Here is a 22,790-nt window from a genome sequence, read left to right on the forward strand (position 1 = left end):
CACATTCCTTCATGATTTTTAATGAAGGGCTGACGCCAAGCAAACGGCAGGTTTACCGGATTTTTCAAAACTTCAGTAAGAGATCTTTTTGACCGATCTCAATCGCATGTCAGCGATCCAAGCGTGCCTTGGGAACGGACACGTTTGTCCCAGCGAGCTGCTGCCGGGTTGCAGGGCCGCGCTCAGCGACCCCATTGCTGGGGCCGACAAGCGCCCCGGCGGGCAGCACCCATCTCCGGCCGCCCACAGAACGAGCCGGGCACTCGACTGCTTCCACCGGGACGCTTCCCAGGCGGTCTCAACCCGGCCAGCCGCTCCCAAGGAGCGATGGTATGGACTCACTTTAAAATGCCTTCATTTTAAACCACTTCCCCCCACCCCTCACCACGCATTGCGTGACTGGTAACTACACTCTACGCACGCTTCATGTAAATACAAACATATCGCGCTTCCTCAAGAGGCCGAAAGGCCCCGAAGAGACGCAAACCCTTCCCGATTCCAAATAAACCGGGTGCCCTTCAGCACGGGGGCCGACAAGCGGGCGCCGGCCGAACCACGAGGCGGCCCCATGCCCTCGCTTCCCCTCCCAAGCGGGGCCCCGCAGCCCCGGCGGGCACAGGCAGTCGGCAGCGGGCACCGGGAGCACGGAGCAGGAACAAGGAGCAGGCGCCGGGCGGCCGCCGGCCCGGGCGCCTGCGCGGCGGGAGCGGGGCGGTGCCACCGCGCGTCCCCGCGGGCGGGCAGGGAGCCCTTCCCCTTTCCTTCCCTTCCCCGGGCCTCCCCCGCCGCCTCCCCCGCCGCTTCCCCCTGCCCCGCGTCCCTCGCAGGGCGTCGGGCCGGCACGGGGGTCTGTGCGCCGCGCCGAGCCGAGCCGAGCCGCAGGGAGGGAGGGAGGGAAGGAGGGGAGGAAGGAGGGAGGCGGGGAGGGAGAGAGAGAGAGAGGCTGAGCCAGATCTTCATGCCACTGCAGGCAGCAGCAGCAGCAGGTAAAACCAGCCCCAGAGCATCTGCTCCCCTTCACCCGCTTGCCCCCCTCCCCGCCGGCCGCCCCGCAGCCGCAGTGCGCCGCCCCTCGCCCGGGACCCCGCCGAGCCCCTTCCCCGGCCGTCAGTGGAAGCAGCGGGGCCGGGGGGGCGCCGAGGCCTGCACGCCCCGCGCCGCCGCCGCTCCTCGGCCTCTCCCGCCCTCCTCGCGCGGGGTCCCGCCGGGAGCGGCGGCGGCCCGGGGCGTGCCGAGGGCAGGTGCTCCCCGGCAGGGAGCTGTGCAGCCAGAGCCTCGCTGCCGCGAGGTGAGAGCAGGGAGGGAGGAGGAGGCAGATTTGTCACAAGGTTTCCCCCCTCTGGGTTGGTTTATTGGCCTTTTTTTTTTTTTTTTTTTTTTTTTTTTTTTTTTTTTTTTTTTTTTTAAATTGTTGTTGCTTATTCCGATGGCTGAAGAGGGAAGTTGAAGGTCTTCATGGTTATTTTTTTTTTCCCTCCAGGCCTTCAAAAAAGAAATTTTAGAAGCAGCTTGTTTTCCTGCCCCAGAGCCTCTCTGCCTCCCTGTTCTAACCTACCTGACTCAGTCTGTGCTAGCTGTCCATTGCCATCAGTGGTAGATGTTTAACCATCACACGTTTTTCTTTGGGATACAGCAGTTCAAGTGGTGTACAAGTTTGCATTTCTGTGTATGGGCTGCAATTAACACATTTTAGCTGTTTGAGAGTTTCATACAGTGAGATTGATGTACTGTACCCATCAGTAGTTCAGTTTAGCTACATGCCCTGTGGTATTACACGTCCTGGAGGCTTTATGGTTTGCTTTTAAGAAACAGTTGTTCCATCGTGCTGGCATAGCATCGCTTTGGTGGTGTACTCATGAAAGAGGTATACATGTGAAAGAATCATGTACAAAATGTACTGGGATGGCACTTGGGAGAAAAGAATACACTTCTAGCTCTGCGACTCAGCTCCACAGTATTCATTCTCCACTTGACTCTCAGTAATCCTGGTTACCTTCCCTTACAAAGCTCTGAAACTTGGTTAAAAAGCACGACATAAGTCTCTTTTCAGACTGAAGAAACTTCATTAAAGTTGTTATATGTCAGTTCTGTTACTTATCACACATTAGTTCAGCTATTTACTGATAATACTTACTCTGTGGAAACTGAAGATACCAAAATACATTCCAATTATATGTGGGCTGGTTGTTGTTATTAAATGTTTTTAAGAATTTGAGGTTCATGAAATATTCAGTTAAATTAGTCCTAGATCCCATCTCTCCTTAAATCATCATCCACTGTTACATTTGCAACTCAGAGGTTAAAATACTGTAAGATCTAAAATCGGGCAATAAGAAAATTACATTGGTTTTGAATGATAATGATTTCTATTTTTGAAACCAGTCCTTTTTTTTTTTTTTTGTTAGTGTAGTAGCTGTAATTGTGAGTTAACACAATTCTGATTACCAGTTGTCAGACTCTTTTTTTTTTTTTTTTTACTGACACACGCGGCCCATGTTTGGCCTAAATGCTGTACCCATAAGAGTCATATGGATGTATATAAATAGTAGCAATTGCCGAAGTTGTTAAAATTAATACTGTGCTGTCAGGTAAACAAACAGAGCCTATTCTAAATAAACTGGTGAATTTCAAAACTTTTTTTTGTATATTTTCTTACTTGAAATTGACAACTTTGCTATTGAGCCAACAACTGGAGCTGTATGAGCTGTGAACCTACATGGTGAATTTCAATGCATAGCGAAGCACCAGAACATGAGAAATTGCTAGATGCTTAGTGCATTCTGGAAAGATGGTGCAATTTTCCCCCCTAGATTTTATGATGGCTTCATAATTTTAAGTACTGCAGATATGGCAAATGCCTCTGAAAACTGAACATTTGAAAAGATACTCATGGCATCCTTTTGTCAGTGAGATGAAAAAAAAAAGGCTGTTCTCCAGCTTTTTGGATGGGAAGGTGACTAAGTAAGGCTTGTACTGGTAGCTTGGTTCAATGGTTAATTAAACTGATGAGATTCTTGCATGTTTTGCTTCATTTCACCTTCTCAAAAATCTGAGAAAAGCCAGAAACTTGATGTTCACAAACAATTTTTCTGTTTAAGCTGCAGTATTAGCAAAGCTCACTTGCCACACAAAATTAGTTCAGAGGTTTTCTGAAAGTACTTTGCCACCTGTGAGAAGGGCAAAACCTTTGAGAAGTGTAAGTGAAAACATTCTTCTCACATTTTTCCTTCTTTACATAACCATGTTGGCTTTACTTGAACATTGTGCTTTTCTCTTGTTTGCACTTGAATCTTTTAGACTTTGTTACCTTGTACTGATATGCAAGAAAAATATGATTTGGTGGAAGTGTGTTATACATTCTCTCCCTGCCTATGATTTATGCTAGTGTAGAGATCATCTTTGCTGTCTCCAGGTTGTTGTTGCTGTTACAACTTCATTTTTCACTGGGGAAGGGCTGTGCAAAGAACTGGTTTACACTTTGCCCTGAAAGGAATTCTGTTGATCAAGTCTTAGAAAGTTTACTTTGCGCTCCATCCTTAGGAGTTTTATCTTAAACTGTTAGGTATGCTGCTGTAATTGACAACAGCTGTTGCTGAGAATTGTGGAGGATAGACAGTTTCTAAGATAATCAGTTCCTAGTCCATTGGAGGCTTTGTTGATTAGCACGTGTAAGAGCATTTTGGATCAGGAGCCAGTGATGTCTGCTGAGTGCAAATGTGGTATGTTATCTAAACTGTTTGACTTAGGCTCTACACTGCTCTGAAGCAAATAAGCTGTAGGTTTTGTGTGCTTTTTCTTCTGGCCCAGGAAAGGGCCCGAAGTGGTTCAGTCCGTAGTCTATAAAAACACACATCTTTGGGTGATCTGCGCTGTTGGAGGAGAAGGAGGAGGATTCTAAACATGATAGAAGGAGTGTTTTGTTTTTATGGTAGTGAGGCTTGAACTCTGGTTTTGACCTCCAAAAAGCATAGCTGGTACCATTTTCAGTTTTTAGGAAGGTTGTTGCTGTGATCTGTGTTTTATTTAAGAATGTTTTTATCACTTTCCCGAGTGACATTATTTTTCTGGTGCTGCAACTTCTGTGATCAACTACTTTCACAAAAAGGACTTGCAAATGATGTAGTTTGGGGTCCCCCATTATAATGTAGTAATTCCTGCTCTTTTTAATGACATTGAATAGAAAAAAACATGGTTTCTCTGAATCTTACACGAATCCATGTGTGACACTCCTTGAGGAGTAACAGTTGACCATATTTGTACTGTGACAGCAAGAGTCAAGCTGGAACAGTTAGTCAAACTACATCTGAACCTTGGAGATGCACACTGAACATTTAGCATTTATCTTGGATAAAAGTTGATGAGTTACCAAACAGAATAGAAATGGGTGTTCTGCCTGTGTTAATGGTTAGATGTAGATTTCCCAAAAGCACTGACTTGTAACGTGACCTGAAGTCTCTTTGGAAACAGTTTGAAAATACTAGTAAGAATTAGGTGTTATTGACCCTGAATTGAATGCAACAGAAATGAGACAGTACCATGGTGTTCTATTTAAAAACCCCCAACATTATCCTTCTGCACTATTTAATTTGGAGGGCTTTTTGTTCTGTTAATGGGCTGGCAAATCGTTATTTTAGGTTTATTAAAGACTATTACTACCATGCTACCATGTTATTTTAGGTTTATTAAAGACTATTACTACCATGCTACTAATTAATCTAGTTGCGTATGTGAAGAGTTCATGTGCTTTCTGAAGTTGACTTGCATTAACTGCTGCATCTGTCTTAAAACATGAGCATTTCACCTTAAATGTATTACAGCATCAGTTTTTGTCTCAATGGGTTTGATTTCTGAACTTCTGGTGGGCTAAGCTTTTTTTTAATATATATTTTTTTAAGTGTATCAGGATACTGAGAATCTACCATTTACTTTTCTGGATGACTTGTTTCTGTGATTCATCTTTGCCACTATTTAAAAATAAGGCATGCAATTATTGTTTGAATACATTTGAATGCATCTGTCTTTCCTTAGTTCTTGTTATCTCCTCTGAATTCTCTATAAGACTGCCTTAAACTTGATTCGTCCCTTTGACACTGTGTTTTCACTCCTCTTCATGGTGGCAGTCCCTAGAATTTAAAGACACATACAGATTTTAAAATACATAGTTTTAAAAGAGCATCAGCAGATCAAAGATTTGCTGGGCTGACTAGTCTAGGACTCTGAGAGAAGTATAACAAGTATGCTGATTTAAAATGTTTTTCTCATGATGTTTTTTAACATCTGATCTGGAACATCTGCTTAACAAATGAGTTGGAAGGAAAATCAATATAATGTGATACAATTATACCATTCTGAATCTTTCCAACTATAGAATGGAAGTATTTATTGACTATTTTTGATCTGTCCTTACAATTTTTAACACTTGTGCCACCTCTGTCTAGTTATGGGCCTCTGTTAGTTACCAACACCCTTAGTCGTGTCATGGGTGGATGTTTTGTGTCTCTCAGTTTCTACACTCTGCAACAATAGTTTATAGTGATGATGATCCAGCTGCCCCTGTTCTAAGCTGTTGGTCCTGCTTTTTTTAAAAAACTTAATTTTTTTAAAAAAAAACCCCAGGTTTTGAGAAACTAGGCTGAGCTGTAGCCAAAACTGTACAAAATTTGTCCTTTTGCTAGCTGTAGAATTACCTAACCAAAGATAAAAGCCATTGGGGAAGTTTCTGTTTTCATGTTTTTCTGTCTAAGATTTTTCTTCCCAGGTAATTTTGTTCATAACACTTTTTAGCTTTTGAAAGTTTGAAAACTCAGGTATATGGGCATTGCTATATGTTTATATAAAACTTAGTAATCTCTATCTGTCTACGTGATTTGATCATGATTGGTAATTCTTAGGCTATGCCTAGTGCCTACTCCAGTGATTTAGTCGTCGTAGCTGTTATAATGGAATATATGACAATTTCTCTGGTTGTGGTGGGTGCTGTTAGAAAACTGTTGCTAATAATTTTTTAAAAACTGATGTTTTTACTGTTGACAGCTTAAGATCCTGAGGTACTAGGTTTCAGTATTTAAAACCTTTTTTTTTTCAGCACATTAAAAATAGGACTTATAAAAAAAGAAATTCTACTGTTCTCTAGTTTGAGCTGGTGGTCTGTAACAGACCTCTATTATCACCACCTTCTGAGTGAGCTGTTGTATTTAACCCTTAAGCCCACATACAGTCAGGATCCTTTGATTCTGAATTATCAGGTAATGAATGTCTGAATGATGTTTCTTGAAACCTGGATTGTGCCTGCTTCATAATTAATGTTATTTTCATGTAGTCTCTGCGTTTTACACAAGTGGGCCTTTAACCTTTTCTTTTTTTTTGTTGGGGAGAAGTACAGTTGTGTGATGCACATGGAGAATAGACTTGAATTTAGGAAAGGGATGGAAATTTTTGAAAGTTTTAAATATTTCTGGAACTTCAGAAATATGTTTTGATCTGGCATTTTTGGCATTTTTTGACATTTAGACTTCACTGTAATGTTAGTGTAAGAATTCTGCCTGCTATCAGATGAATTGTCATCCAGGCCATTGTTTTGTGACTTAGTGGCTGACATCAGATGTTTTAAATGAAGTTACAAAAAACTTCCCAATTTTGGATTAACTCCCATACTATGGAGCTCCTCAAATTCTTGTCAGTTTATAAGGGTTTACAATGCTGACACTGAGTTTTTTTAGCCATAATAATTTTCTTGTCAACAACTAATTTTATATAGGTGGATGTTTTCATTATCCATGGTAATATGTCGTTATTTTACAAGTTTTACAATGCTGTGTTTATAATCTACCTTCCTAGTGTCATGCTCAGCGCTCTTTCCTCAATTCTTAAAGTAGCTTAATGCTCAGTCATTACTTGAGCAACACTGATAATCATTTCTTATCTGCTATGCTTTAGATGTGTCAACAAGCAGTTTGATTTGCCAGCATGCTGGCCATTTAGTTATATTTTTTAGCTTCATTTATTTCACATAGTGTTGATGAAGGTGGTTGTATTCTGGGTTCTGTTATTTTCCATTAGCAGTGGTGGATGCGACCAGTGACTCCTGTATCCAATATTATGTGGATAAGCACACTCCTTCCTCAACTCTGTTTTTCTCCTACCTGTCATTGTTCAGAGTAATGCAACATTTATATGTGGTGAAAGACCTGCTTATGTTTTACTGATTGAAGTCTGCCAAGCTGCAGCGTTGAAAACTGTAGTTGAAACTGTAGTTGTATTTTCAGATCTTCCCCAACAGATTCTCTTTCAAAATAAATATTATTCTCTTTAAGTTACTTGTTTTTTTTATCATCTCTGCTTTAAAATTTTTGTCAGTGTTCCCACTGACCTCTCCCATGTAAGTTGGACCTCTTTTAAAACCAGAGACTTTCAAGCCTCAGGTGGTATGTTTCATGTTTATTTCATTATCATGCTTATATCAGCATGCTTGCTTGCAGTGTAAAACTGAGTAAGAGGATCCAGTGTCAAATTGATACTTTGATTCCTTGTACCTTGTTATTAACTAAACTTTATCTGGATTATTCATGATTAGTGTTTAGTAGTTTTGTGGAGCCTTTCATCTATAAATGAAAATAGCATTAATAATTTTTAGTGAGAGAAAGGTGGCTTACTCAAGGCCAAACAACTCCTCAAAGGAAAAGATTTAGTAAACCCAGCTTTTATACTCTCTCATCACTGCTAATACAGGAGTGCATTGTAAAATATTGAATGAATCTTAAATTTTAAATGCATTGGTTAGGTGGGAGAAATAAAAAGTAATTTAAATAAATTAAATAGTAAGCAATGAAAAAAAGGGTTGATTAGTAGAGTGAAAGAGTAGACATAATCTACTCTGAGCAAGATATCTCTGACCTCAGCAAGTTTAGAGGAGAACCATGAAGATGATGCGGAGAGCTGGAGCACCTCATTTGTGAAGACAGGCTCAGAGAGTTGAGGTTATTCTGCCTGGAGAGGAGAACACACCAGGGAGGCCTTAGAGCAGCTTTCCAGGACCCAAAGGGGACCTACAAGAAAGCTGGAGAGGGATTTTTTTACAAGGGCATGCTTTGAATGCAACAAGGGGTGATGGCTTCAGACTCCAGCAGGGTAGCTTTACATTAGGTATTAGGAAGAAATTCTCTCCTCTGAGGGTGGTGAGGCACTGGAGTGGGTTGCCTAGAGAAGTTGTGGGTGTTCCCTTCATGGACGTGTTCCACATCAGGTTGGGTGGGGCCCTGAGCAGCCTGGTCTAGTGAAAGGTGTCTATGTTCAAGACAGAAAGGATTGGAACTAAGATTCCTTCCAACCCAAACAAATTCTGGGATTCTTTGATACAAGATGAATAGATCTAATGCTTGTGGGACAAATGGAAGTAAACATTTAGTATATTTTTCTTAATATCTGATAAGCTACTTGATGATTGTGCTGGGAATAAAAATGGCACTATTAATTTCTTTAGTGAGATGAGTGGCTCTATGCTGGTACTCGTGTTTGTTTTGTACATTCTGCTTCCTATAAAACTTACCAATGCTTTCAGAACAGTGACTTGAGCACCTGCAGAATATACAGCCTGTTACTTTGGTCAGCACCACATACTTAAAAAAAATATGTGGGAGCCTTAGTTGTTTTTCAGTTACTCATGAGACAGTAGCATAGTGTTTCTCCTCCTTTGGGCCTGACTGATTTTGAATTCATATCACTTACACTTAGGCTTATGATGCTAATAAATACACACATTTTGGGGAGAAGTTAATAAATTCAAATGTATAACTGGGCAATTTTTATACATATCTTTATAGTTTGGTCTGGTTTTTTTCAGACTAAACCTGGTGCTGCTTGTGCCACTACCTTTTAGAGTTCATTATACCTCATAACCTTTATGTACAATGTGTTGAGCAGTCTAGGCTAATGGTACAAAGATTTGAGCTCCTTTGAGCTGTAGGTTTTCACTGTAGATTGACATTTATATGTAAAAGTTACACTGATTGTTTCTGCCAGTTTTACTGCTTTATGGAAATATGTAGCAGATAATTTTGAAGATAATGTTTTATTTCCAAGTATGCAAAAATCTGGATACCTGTAAGTTTAATTTTTGTGACTGGGTGAAAGAACAGTGAGTGAGTGCAAGCAGAGGAAAGTGCAACACGCAAGAAGTTGCTGACTTCCTGTAATGAGAGGAAACTCATGTCCCAGTCAGTGGAAAGGTTTCTTCCAAATATGTGTGGTGTATGTTCATTGTGCATAAAACACATTTAAAGAATTCCGTCAGAAGTTGGTGCCTTGAGAAACAAGTTGCTGACTTGTTGAATTCTTTTTCAAATGTGCTTTTCAAAGGTAGCAGCCAGTGAGAACTAAATGAAGTTTTATGAATGAGGGTAAATTTCACCTTTTGTTTGTGAATTTACTTCACAGTTTTCTGGAGAAACACATCATCGTTAAATGCCCTTTGAAATTTTATTCAAATGTTATTTGTTGGTATTTGGTGTATTACTTCGAGTAAGTTTGTCTCAGGCAGTTCTCTTTCCAAACTAAAAATTCGTTCACAAATACAGATTTGTGAAAAAAACTGTAAGGCAGTATAAATACTGTATGCTTGGTCCTGTTCTCATGAGATTACCTTCTGTAGTCAGTGTCAGTTTTGTCTAGTAGAAGGCTATTTTGGGTTTTGGATTTATGCTAGTCCCAGCTCTTAATCATTATACTTCCCATGAGTCTTGGTTTGCAGATTGCTTGATTTAGGTGCAAGATGATAGCTGAGGCTCCACTGCAAGTCAGGGAATTGGAAAGAGATTTTAAGGGATAGATGGAATGAGATATGTGTAAGGTAGTATGTGCCTACTGCATTTTCAGCTGATTGCCAGCTGCTTGTGGTCCCTTTCACACTACACATTTTTCAGAAATGTATATGGACCCAAGCAGCTGATTTGCTTTTGGTTCCCACCTTTGACCACCGAAGTAGATGGCTGATTTGACGCACCTTCAAGACATAGTGTCAAACTTCAGTTTGCAGAGGTGGAAAAGCTGCCCAGTCTTTTGTATCTTACAACTTTTTTCTTGAGCCTTAAGGACATTCTTTGGGGTGAACTGTGAGGAATTAAGTACCTAAAAAGAAATGAAGCACATATTGGACAGATACAAGTTAATGTTAATTCTTAATAGCTATAGATGATGATGATGTCAGACATCTATTAGCTGCAGTCATGCTGTCTTTACCCACAAATTCAGACTCAGTTTATCACAAGGTTCAGTCCTTACAAAACTGAGAGGGGAGGAGCAAAGGACAGTAGCAGCTACTGTCACTGAACGTAGAGCTCCACTTTGACATTTTGCACACCTGGGATGGTTTGAGGTACACATACAGAATGACCAAGTGGCACTGTCACCTGTGGCAAATCCTGCTGAGATGCTATGTTACTTTATTGCACTCCTGTGCACTCTGAAGCCTAAGTGATTGGAGAACGTCCTAACTTGTTTTTTGTTATGTTAAACATTTTTGTTCTGGTCTTCAGGGATTTTTTGATAAACTGTCAAAATTCGTGTATATTAGATGAAAAATACATAGTTCTCCCTGTAACTCAATATTCAAGTATTCAAAACTGACATATGCCAGGAATTAGAGCATTAGAACTGTTGTTGTTTCATTGCTGTTGGGAGAGACTAGATTTTTACATTAATTTACAGTAATAGTGTATGATCAGTCATGGTTATAATTTTCACTCTGCGTAGTTTTATCTTGAGAAGAGGGCAAATGTGGCTGAGTGAACATCGTTTTACAACTTGTATCAGTTTACCCAGATTGGGATAAAAGTGTGTTGTTAGACTCATGCTATAATTTTTGTATGTTAACTGGAGTGCTTAGTCTTGTAGAGCTGTTAATTATCATTTAGTCCTTAAGCATGTTAGATACCTCCTAATACAGATAGTCACTCTTTTCTCAGTGTTTTGAATTAGCTTTCAGTGATAGTTGGGGTTATCTTTCATTTTCTGTTATGCTCAAAAGCTTCAGACTCATACTGTCCTCTTCCAGAAGTAATGGGTCAGCCTAGGTCAAGCCATATGAGCTTGAGAAAACAATGTGTGGGTAGAAAGTGGATGACAAGGACTTAAACCAGTGGATTTAAGAAGAAAACCTTCAGTATAAAGCTTATTAACCGGCATTGAATAGTCTAATAGTCGTCTTTCTTTTTTTTTTTTTTTTTTTACACAAAGAGCATTTATCTTAGATTCCTCTTTCCTTTTGCAGTTTTACTTTGCCCTAATGCTTGCAGCTGTGGACTTTCCTAAGCATGAAAGAAGGTAGCATTCTTTTAAGATTCCACCTTCTGGAAACGTGGAATAAAATCAAACTCAACAACACAGAAAGTGTGTCTTGAACTGGCCATTACTCTGTTTTGATGTTTTTTTCAGAGTGTGTCTCAACATTTTATTTGCCTGATTTTTGTGCGTGTCAAGCACATGCTTCTGTGTTTTCAAGCTGCAACAGAAATAATTGTAGGGTGGTGTTGTGGTTTAACCACAGTAGGCAGCTAAGCACCACATAACTGGTCACAATAAAAGAAATGTGGGCAAGGAAGAATAAATACGCTACAAGTAAAGATACAGCATTAGGTATTGAGGTAGATTGTATTGGCTCACTGTATTTGTAGTAGTAGTGGAAGGCAAGCTTCTACAGGGGTTTTTACTCATGTTGTTTTGCATTATTGTATAATGTTATGCAATGATAAAGATGCAAACAAGAAGAATAATGTAAAATTGCTGATGAGAAGCTTGATCATTCAAGCAGACTGTCCTTAAAGTTATTGAAAACTTTGGCAACCAGTGAGATGAGCACTTTAGAAACTGTGCACTGCATGGATTGACTGGGAAGCAAGCTGAATCTCATGAGTAAGTGGGGTAAATGAGAATTTTTGATGTATAGACAGGTTGTGTCTTATATGTATAGGTCTTACACAAGACAACAAAAACAATGACAGAGTTTCAGATGAGATCTGAATATATTGGAAGATGAAGAGGAGCTGTTGTGATCTTGTTTTGAACCTGAGTGGTAAAAATGGTGACAGAGATGTATTTGATACTGAGAGGAAAAAGTGGTCAAAGTTTTCTCATTTTTCTCAAACATTCAATTTACTTTAGAAAGAAATATATCTGTAGCAGTACATTAAATTAAGCTGACACTCTTTCTGATGTGCTCAGTATACCATCTACACTATTTCATCTAAAAAAAAAAAATACTCAAGTTGCCAGCAAGTCTCCAAATTGCTAATTTGGTATTTCAGCTAATGTTTCTTGCTCGCCCTGAACAGACAACTCTCAAAATTATTATTCAGGTTAACTTCAGAGTAAGTGAAGGTTGGGTAGCAGTTTCATTTTTTCAATGTGAAAGAATTTATCTTTCAATGTCCTGAGTTACATTTTGAAATGATTTCATTATTGCAATGTATCCCATACTGACAGCAATAAATTAACTGACATTTCACTTGAGACTGATTTCTGTCTACGGTTAAGAATTTTGCTTGGTGAAATGTTATGGCCATGCCAATTTTATTCTTGTTCATTTTGCTTAGTTTTGAAGGAACTGAAATCAGTCTCAATTCCAAAATTTTGTTTTAGTAGCTAGTAATGGGTTTGTCATGATTCATTGTTTATAGCATCCACTGGATACTGTGACTTTCCATGTAGTCCCTCTTGATACATTAACTTCTTTTCTGTAACTTGAGATACATTTCTGTAGTTTCACTAACTTAACAGAATGTTTCAAAGTATTTTTGCTTTCATGTGACATTTGCCTTTTTCTGAGGCTGAGGCCTCAGAAACTGTCAATTCCTCTCAAAGTCCCTGACACTGTTGTGATACAGTGACTCGAAGTCACAGGTAAAAGATGACAGTGAAGATGAAATGCAAGTTCTAATTTCCTGTACAGGTAAACAAACAAACAAACAAAAAAAATCTACGTGGTATCTGTCATCTTGTATAAGTGAGAGAAGGTTTCTCTTGCATGCTGGACATTTGTTTCCATGTCTTCCTTTCAGAGGTCTAGCTGTGCCATCCATCTTCTTCAGTGTTCTTGAAGTGGACTGTCTTAGAGCAAGAGCTTGAAGTTCAACACCCTACTGTAACCTCTATTGTCTATGACAGCTGGTCACAGATCATCTGACTGCCCTGAACTGTGCTAGGCATTACTGCATCCATGGCCATGTATAAATTACAACAGTCCTTAAAAAACTAGTTATTTCATTAATACTGTGATAAAACAAAAAACCTAAACAAATATATCCACAAACTCTCTGTGTCCTAAGCTGACCTGATCTCTTGAGAATTGCTTTGTGACCTCTCAAATTCAAAAGGTCTGACATTGAGTTGAGTTAGCTGCCCCTTATTAATGATGCAGCTGCATTTTGATGGTGGAATGGCTCTAGGTCTGGAGGGAATGACAATGATAAGGCGAGATTAAGCTGAATTTTTGTTTCCCTCTGCCCATTTGAACCTTAATTTGAAATGCCTTTCTGCAGAAATAGGACAAGTTGTTGGTAACCATGAGAGGCTCCTCAGTGTCTGCCCCTTTGTACACGTTGTGATCACACCAAATTACATTTGGCAGGAAATCTAAAAGGAAATGTCTGTCACCAAGTATAAGCAAATAAACCCCAATACTGTACTAGGTTGGAATAGATACATCTGAATTTAGTCCCAGTCTATTGACTATGTACAATGGAAGTCAGACTCAACATGGCTTAGAACAATCACCTTCACTTGGTTCAGTTGGATGTCCTCTGATCACGTTCTGCCCAAAACTGAATTCTCTTTTTGCTTTGATTTTTTCATTATACACCTGATTATCACACTTTTTAATGTTCAGTAAGGCTGGTATAAGGCCAATTGGTAATGTGTTACTGACTAAGAAAAACATTTTTCATTCATTAATTGAAATAGTTATTCATGTACTTATGCATATTTGACCACTCAGCTGTGGTGGATCTTATGTCAGTCAATCTATCTTGCTTATGACAGTTCATGAAATGTGTTTCAAGTACCGCCTGTTCTCTTAATTCTCTAGAGAACTAAAAAAAAAAAAAAGTTGTTTATTTTTTCATTTACATCTTTCATAAAGCTATATTAGGTGCTGGGAGATTTTCAATATTTAGTCAGTATAAGAGGTTCTGTGCATACATATAAGCATTTTAGAATTCTATATCAGATATGTAAACCTTATCTATATGCATACTATTATAAGCAAATTATCTCTTTGCTTTCGATGAATCTTGATCTTAAGAAGACGTCTGGAGCATTCAGGCCAGAAAACTGTTGTCATTCCTAAACTGCATTGAAATATACATACATGGGGAAAAAAGCCAAAAATTACTGCTGTTCTCCACGTGGGCTTTCTTTACCTAGGTTGGTACTGCTGCCATAGGTCATCAGGAATTTCCAACAGTCCTGTAGTTGGACTGCATTTATTATCAGGAAAAGGTTCTTCACTCAGAGGGTAGTTGAGCAGTGGAACAGTCTCCCCAGGGAAGTGGTCACAGCACAAAGTCTGACAGCGTTCAAGAAGTGTTTGGACAGCACATAGTGTGATTCTTGGTGTGTCCTGTGCAGGGCCAGGAGTTGGACTCAGTGATCCATGTGGATTCCCTCTAACTCAGGATATTCTATGGTGCTGTGGTTCTAAACTAAAGTCTGCTTGTTAGGCATTGCTAACCTCAGTGACTGGTTTGTGGATAAAGACAATGTTATGGCAGCTGGTTCTGTATTACAGCTAATGAAATGATCCATTCTTAGATTTGAACCGTGAGAGCACAACGGAGTTTTGAAATTCACAGAAGTAAATTAGACCTGCATGTATTAAGAACTTTGTATCTTAGTTTTAATTCTACAACTTACTCTACATCTTACTTGATCAGGGTCACAGTCAGTGAAGTGGGAATTTTTGTTCAAGAAGTCTCTAGTTCAGCATGTGGAATAAAGAAGGATGAATGAATAACTAGGGCTTTGAATAGTTACTGACTAATAATTAAACACACAGCTATCTTGATAATCCTTGAATGATGTAAACTTCACATCGTCTTGTCATGTGACTAGTAAATAGGGATGCAGAATATTTATTTTTGCTATCTAAGATCATGTGAAATTTGTATTCAGTGTGTAACTCTTTTGACCCTGAAGATAATCCCTTATTAAAAAAAAATGTTAACTTTGCATTACATTTTCTAAGTTGATGTATTTTACATTAGTTAAAGTCCATAAGATTGGTAAATACAAGATATAAAAATTACATGGGCATTTTTTCCTACTGTTTATGGTTGACCTGGCTTTGTATTTAGATTTTGGATTTTAACTGATCTCATTAGGTAAGCTATTTGCTTTTTATAGTGAGTATTGTTTGCATTGTATGTGCAAATTTAAGGTTAAAAAGTGTAAATTTAAGGCATTCATATTGAATGCCATCACATGGCACGTACAGGACAACCTCATGATCAGCCAGCATGGGTTTATGAAAAGGCAAGTCGTATTTGACCAACCTGATCTCTCTTTATGACAAAGTGACCTGCTTAGTGAGTGAGGGTGTTTTGGTTTGGGAAGACAGGTATCTGCTAGGTAATAAAAAAAAAAACAAAAACAAGTGCAGTTTCTTTTGGAATGGAGAGTGTAAACTTCCCCTTCTACCCCCTTTTTTCTTTTTCAATAATAAATTACTATCAGAGGCTCTTCGGCAAAGATTTGGGAAATAGGAATAGCAGTTCTTTACTAGTATGTATTACAAAGCAAACAAACACAAAAAAACCCCTACCAAACAACTACAGCATTAATAACAAACGAAAACAGTACCAAGAACCTTGAAGGCTTTGTTTCACAAAACCCAGGGCAGTTTGGTTTCGGTGTCCCTGCAGGATCCTCAGAGCACCAAGCTGAAACAGTGGAAAGTCCCGGGCTGGTAGCTGGGATGGCAGGGTGTCCCGGCAGGCAGGGGCAGGATGTCCGGGCAGCGCAGGGGGTGCAGGGTCACACTGTAGCAAGCTGAGCAGTGCAGAAGAAGCCGGAGGCGACGCAGGGCCGGCCCAGCTCCTGCGGGTGGCAGAGAAAACTCAGGATTCAGGCCGTACCGGTGATAGTAGATTTCTCAGGACTGCATCCCTTTGGCCACAGTGAAACTCTTCCAGCCAGCAACAGCCGTTCTCTCTCTCCCCGAACACCAAAAAAAGAAGAGCCAGAAGAGCCCGCAGCTGCCTCAAGCTCTGTCTTTTACTTGTGTTATCTCCCCCTTCAAACTTTGTCCACCTCTTTGTTTCGGTTAAGTACTCTGAAGTATCCAACTTGGTCCCCTTGGTAACTTATGGGGAAAAAATTCTTTAGAGAAAGAAGGAACAAACCTAACCCCCAACAGAGGGAAAGGCTGGATGTTGTCTACCTAGACTTTAGGCCTTTGCCATTGTTTCCCACAGCATTCTCTTGGAGAAACTGGCTGCTCATAACTTGGATAGGCAGATGCTTCACTGGGTAAAAGTGGGCTGACTGGCCAGGCGCAGAGTGGTGTTGGATGGAGCTACATTCAGCTGGTGACAGATCACAGTGTGTGTCCCCAGAGCTCGGTAGTGGGACAAGCCCTGCTTAATACCTTTACCAAGGGTATGGAAGAGGGGTGGAGTGCACCCTCAGTAAGTTTGCAGCTGACACCATGTTGGTCAGAAGTGTTGATCTGCTGGAGGATAGGAAGCCTCTGCGGAAGGATCTGGACAGTCTGGATTGATGGGCTGAGGCCAGTGGTCTGAGGTTCAACAAGGCCAAGTGCTGAGTCCTGCCTTTGAGTCACATCATCCCCCGGTACTGCTACAGGAGCTTTCTGCAGGAAAAGGACCTGGGGATGCTGGGTGACAGCTGCAGAACATGAGGCAGTGTGTGCCCAGGTGGCCAAAAAGGTCTTTGGCATCCTGGCCTGTATCAGCAATAGTGCAGCCAGCAGGACCTGGGCAGTGATTGTCCCCCTGCACTCGGCACTGGTGGGGCCACACCTTGAATCCTGTGTACAAGAAACAATTTGAGATCTGGCGTAAGTCCAGAGAAGGACAGTGAAGCTGGTGAAGGGTCTGGAGTGCATGAGGAGTGGCTGAGGGAGCTGGAGTTGTTTATCCTCTAGAAAAGGAGGCTCAGGGGAGACATTATTGCTCTCTACAACTACCTGGAAGGAGGTCATGTGCAGGTGGGGGTTAGTCTCTTCTCCCGGTAACAAGTGATGAGACAAGAGAAGACACCTTCAAGTTGTGCTAGGGAAAGTTTAGATTAGGTATTAGGAAAAAATTCTTCACCTAAAGATTTGTCAAGCATTGAAATAGGCTCCCCAGGGAAATGGGTGGGTCAACATCCCTGGAGCTATTTAAAAGATGTGTGGATGTTACACTTGGGAACATGGTAGGCTTGGCAGTGTTAATGGTTGGATTTGATGATCTTAAAGATCTTTTCCAACCTAAACAATTCTATTCTGTTAAAATGAAATGTTTGTAATGGCAAGCATTCTGGGTAGGTAGCCTATGCCATCTTTTCCTGGCAAGCATATAATGAAATTATTTTAATATAAAGTATTGTATAGCATGCTGTACATTACTGAAAACAGCTTTACTGGTGGTATAGAGAATTACTTTGGTGAATTATTTTTAATACCTTTTTCATTCTTCACATTGTACTCTTTTGTTTCTATCATTTAAGAGGAATTCTGTTGTCTTGCTCTGTTACTCCAAAGGCATTTGTCTCTGTTACCAAAAATTAATTGATCTGACAGGGGTCAGAGGAAATATCTGTTGGTTGCCTGCATGGTTTTGTTCCATGCCAAGCAATATGCTTGTTATCATTGTGAATTCTTACGTAAAATGGATAATAAAGTGCTGGTGCAGCTGACTGAAGTAATTCATTACTTTCCAGATGCCTACTAAGCACTTAGTTCCTGAAGTCAAATACTGGGGTCCTGAGCTTCTGGATGCTTAAGATTTGTTCCAGGAAGACAAAATTGATTTGTACTTCTAATTCCTGAGTGACTTCAGTGTTGATGTCAGTGATGGAAAGACCTGGAGCTAAACAGACTTGAACTGACCAATATAGTTTTAATCAAGATAAATTTACTGAAGGTGAGAGGTGGGAAGAAGAGATTGTGCAGCAATTGGTTAAATTAAACTATTGTCTGTCCAGTGTTTCTGGCTCTGATTCCAGTCATTAACTTAATTTCTGCTGTTACTCTTTTATGGTGTATGACGTCTGCAGTATGTAAAAATTCGTTTCCTTTGTATGGATTAAAATTTTACTTCAAATAAATTTATGTCTAAAATTAGAAAGTAAACGTTGATGAATCTGATTTTTAATGAGTAGAAGCAGAATTCTAAATAAATACACTATAAAGTTACACTGGAACATACATTGAGAGGGATTTAGTGAATGTACACTTTTAAACAAAGGAATGAGAAGACTTACATAAGATGCAGGTGGTCATAGTGAGAATCAGGAGTTCAGGAAGGATATCTAAGAGTCACTTCTGAACAGTAAACACGGTATTTTCAATTACCTTTATTTAAATTAAAAGCATAAAATCATGTGTCTTAAGGCTGTTAGTATTTAAATGGGAAGAATTTTTGATTCTGATCTGCGTCTCTGAAGTGTTTTATCTTGAAGTCTTGTGGGTAGCACTCCAATTTCCATGTGACTAATAAAATACAGATAGTCTGGAGTTCAGTCAGTGAACAAATATAAATTATTGTTCAGATTTAGAGAGTGAAAGAAAGCGTGGGTTAAAAGCTGGTTAAAAATCTGAGAATATGTATTATTCAGAAGTATTGATACTGGAATTTAGGCGAGAGAAGAAAAAATAAGATGAGTTAGGAAAACCAGTCCTGTAGTTGCTTATGGGCCTGGGTCATATACATTTGCCTTGCTAATGCTTTTTTAGTGTGATTTAAAACTTCCAGAGCTCATGACATCAGGAGATTCATTGTGTGGAGAAAACTAAAACATTCCTTATTGTTGGCTTCCGTGTTATGTCTGGCTTTGAAGAAACTGACTTGTTTTACAGTTTCAGTCAAAGATCAACGCAATCATTTGAGCCTTGACTTTCTCTTACAGGAGTCTGACAGAGCTGGCGGCATTTTCGTCTGTCAGGCTTTTGTTGTTTAAAATCAACTCTTTGACTCACTGACACTGTAATGAGGAGTAAACAAGCCCTATTTCTTTGCGACAATTTGTAGTATGTTTTTAGTGGATTCTGAATTTAGCAGTGCTGGTTTAACAGTTGTTAAATCATGTAGCTGCAGTAAACCTCTTTACTAGTGGTAATAATTGAGGTGAGGAAATTAGTTTCACAACCCCATGTGGAGGGGTTTGTCTTTGGTCCTGGTATTGTCTGCTTTGGCCCTCCTTTGCTACCTGTCTGCGTGCTTCAGAATACTATCTTCCCAGTTCTCCTCTTGCATTTAACCACTACTTTGTGATAACAGGATTTCAAGTGTCCTACTTGGCCTTTTGTCCCAGTGATAAATGTGTTAGATAATTGCAGGACCACACGCGCCTCTGATCAACTGCATGAATGAACGTTCTAATATATGGGGCTTAAAAATATGTCTGAGAATAGGTGCTCAGTTGTACTAGTGCAATTTAGAGGATATGGTGTTGCTGAGAAGCAAAGATTTAAATTTCATGTAATTTCTCTTAATTAGGGAATGTAACAGTGATGTCCCTTAAAATCAAGTTAAGAATCAACTTTACAAGCACTGATCCTGTTTAGCAGGTATATCTGAAGCCTTCTGAATATCTGATGTTAAAGACAGAACTTTGTGTCTTGCAGAACTTGCAATAAGAATAAATCTAAAAAGAGAAAATTATTTAATTCAAGATTCCACTGGTTTTATTCTGTGTTCTAACAAAAAAAAAAAAAGTTATTTTTGTGTACCTCTTGGTGGTTGGTTGCTTGCTCTATCCTGATTTATTTGTTTACTGCTTGGTGGTTGGTTGCTTGATCTATTCAGCATGCAACTTATTCTTCATTGATGATATTTCAGCAGTCCTGAAGGTTAAGAGAATTAGGTAGCAAGAGTTAGTGGAAGGTTATGTTGACATAATTATTTAATTTGACTCATCTGCCACATTCCATCTGGGTTGAGCTAAAGCATTCTTTCCATGATTATTCAGTACTTTTACGCTGTCACTAATTAATGTTAAAATCTATCACCAACAAGTGAAATAGCGTATTCAGAGTATAGAACAGGTTACCTGCTTATTTATCTGGAAAATAATGTAGTTACCTTTCACTGGGGTTTTGTTGTGAAGTTTTAGATAAGGAAGTAATAATCTCTTTGGGACGAGGAAAAGAAAAACCTTCTTCCAGGCATCTCAAGGTTAAAATATTGAAATTGGTCTCAAGTAAATTAACTGTGTGTGTTCCTTGTTTGAGGTTCTGTTAAGAATTCCACGCAGACTTTCACTCAATGAACTAAAAGACAGGGAGGAAAAAAATCTCAGATACTTGAAAACACTAAGTCATGGAAACTCTGTATGAGCAAATGTTGCCATTGCCAACGCTTCCATTTTTTTAACTACTCCCTCAGTTGATAGAGCAATTCCAGTGGTCATGGGAGACCAGGTTCAATGAAGTCCTTTTTCACCGGAGGATTATCTTGTACCTGTTACTTCTAGATTGCTGCTGGGCATTTGGGGAATGACTTGCTTATTGTTTCTTGTTGAATTAAGTTTCCCATTGTAGAAGTTAGAAATTCACCCAGACTGAAAATAGAATTCAGGGTACCTACTAATGGGTGAATATCGTAATTGTGAGAGAGAAGATTAACTTTTAGCATTTCCCTGACAGTGTGAATTTTTATCTGAAGTGGGCCAGAGATAAGGGAGTGCAAATGGCTGCTCCTTCAATCAGAGAAGGGATTGGCTTCTTCCTTTTATGTAAGTCTTGAAACCAAGTGCACCTTAGTACAAAGAGGATACTACTTACTTTCGTCATCTAATGATAAGGCTCTTTTTGATTGCAAACTGCCTTTATAGATCGAATAAGAGGTATGAGCATTGCCAAACTGTTTAAACTGGAGACTAACAAAAGGTACAGCTCATACAGTTAATTTTCTGTTCTGCTGTTAGTTGTAACTATAGGAGAGTGTAACTGTGCTGAGTTGAATTAGATTTAAAAGGCATTGGTACAAGTATGTTTTATTGATCATCAGTTGCTACAGATAGTGGAAGTTCTGTAAGGAAAATAATGAGGGTCCTGAATTAGAGGTGGCACAATTAGAAACTTTTAATTTAGTTAGAAACTTTTATTTTCTTGTTTTCAGGTCATATTGGAACCTGAAATATCTAATCTGTAGTGCCTAAAAATGAAAGAATTTCTTCCCCTGTAGAAATTAGATACACAGTTGCTATTGGAAACATTTTATCCACTTCCAATCTAACATTTAGAGTTCTTTTCTTTTGTATTATAAGAACTTAAATTCTGTATTGATGTATTGTATCAAATTCCATTGATGAAGTCCTAATATTTTGAATATTTTCAACAAACAGTTAGAAAAAGGTGAGTGTGGTATTGTTACATCATGCAAAATACTTATTTGTCTTAATGAGAGATTTACTTTTAGTGAAAGGAATGTAAACAGTGAATGCGTACAAAATATATCAACAGTCTCTACATAAAACAACAACAACTGATTTTTGGATATTCAGATTTAATTCAAATATGTCATTTAATGCAGGCATAATGACCTTTTATAGCCTCTAGTTAATGTTTTCATAATAATGTTAATTATGACTCTTTTCAAGTACTTTATGTAGAATAGTATACAGCTGTGTAATTTATTACTTATAGGATTCCCACTAATATCCATTATCTTGAAAATATTATGAAACGTTCACAATTGTATTTTCCAATGTCCTTTGTTTAGATTGTAAAAAAAACAAAAAAAAAAAAACCAAACAAACAAAGAAGAAAGAAAAAACAAAAATGAAAAGGCAAGGGATTTAATTTTTCCTGCTTACCACTAGTTCAGGCAACTTGTCTTCTTGAGCAATATTACCATTTAATTTAAATGTTGACATTTAAATTTCTGTTGGCTGAATCTTTCCTTCTCTTTACTGTTTTATAGTATGCTGGCAAAATTATAGCATTTTTAACAATCCATTTTTCCAGGTAAAACTGGCATTCATCAGAGTTCTAATTCATCTGAGTATTTTAGAAGACATAGCAATGTCTGACATTTGCTTTTGTGTTTTGTAGACCTGCTATTTCTGCCCTTTTATATTTTAAAGTGAAGCCCTGATTTTTATTTTGTTAGTAGCCTCTTATACTATAAATCTAATCTGTTTTGGGATTTGAGTTAAAAAACTGTTCCTGATCTTGTCTTAGTAGATAGACCAACTACTTTACAGAATTTGCTAACACAGGTGGCTGTTTTATTGATGAATATAGAAAAAGTGTATAGTCCAGTGCTTTGTTCCATTCCTCTAATTTATGACACTAGTAATAATAGATGATGAATGAGATATCCAAAACATTAATAAATTATCTGAAGATGTGTACTAAATCAAAGAGGAGGAGACTAAGAAATAATCTCATATAATGCCTCCAAGAAAAGTAAGCTGATTCCAGAGTCATTTATTCAGCAATATGCAAAAAGCCTGAGAAATTTGTTGAAATTGAACTGCTATAGTTAGTATGGGATTAATATAACTCAGCATTTGAAATGCTCTATTATAGACATTTGGATCGCCGGTTTCAGGTGGCAAGAGATGTAAAACGT

The 22,790-nt window shown here is 39.0% G+C and overlaps 1 protein-coding gene across 2 annotated transcripts in view; it reads left to right on the top strand.

Annotated features, from left to right (window-relative positions):
* Window positions 1-762: 762 nt before the first annotated feature.
* The window catches only part of TBC1D5 (TBC1 domain family member 5), a 316,356-nt gene continuing 294,328 nt past the window's right edge, over window positions 763-22,790 (top strand). The window contains exon 1 of one of the 2 annotated variants that reach the window (XM_066194787.1): window positions 763-986. The gene's annotated coding sequence lies outside the window, so the exon portion shown is untranslated. The remainder of the gene's footprint in view (window positions 987-22,790) is intronic. The other variant, XM_066194779.1, reaches the window with a different exon arrangement.

This window comes from Chamaea fasciata, unplaced genomic scaffold (genome assembly GCF_029207755.1).
Source record: "Chamaea fasciata isolate MVZ Bird 193981 ecotype frontalis unplaced genomic scaffold, bChaFas1.0.hap1 SCAF_1, whole genome shotgun sequence".
In the NCBI taxonomy this organism is placed as follows: Eukaryota; Metazoa; Chordata; class Aves; order Passeriformes; family Sylviidae; genus Chamaea; species Chamaea fasciata.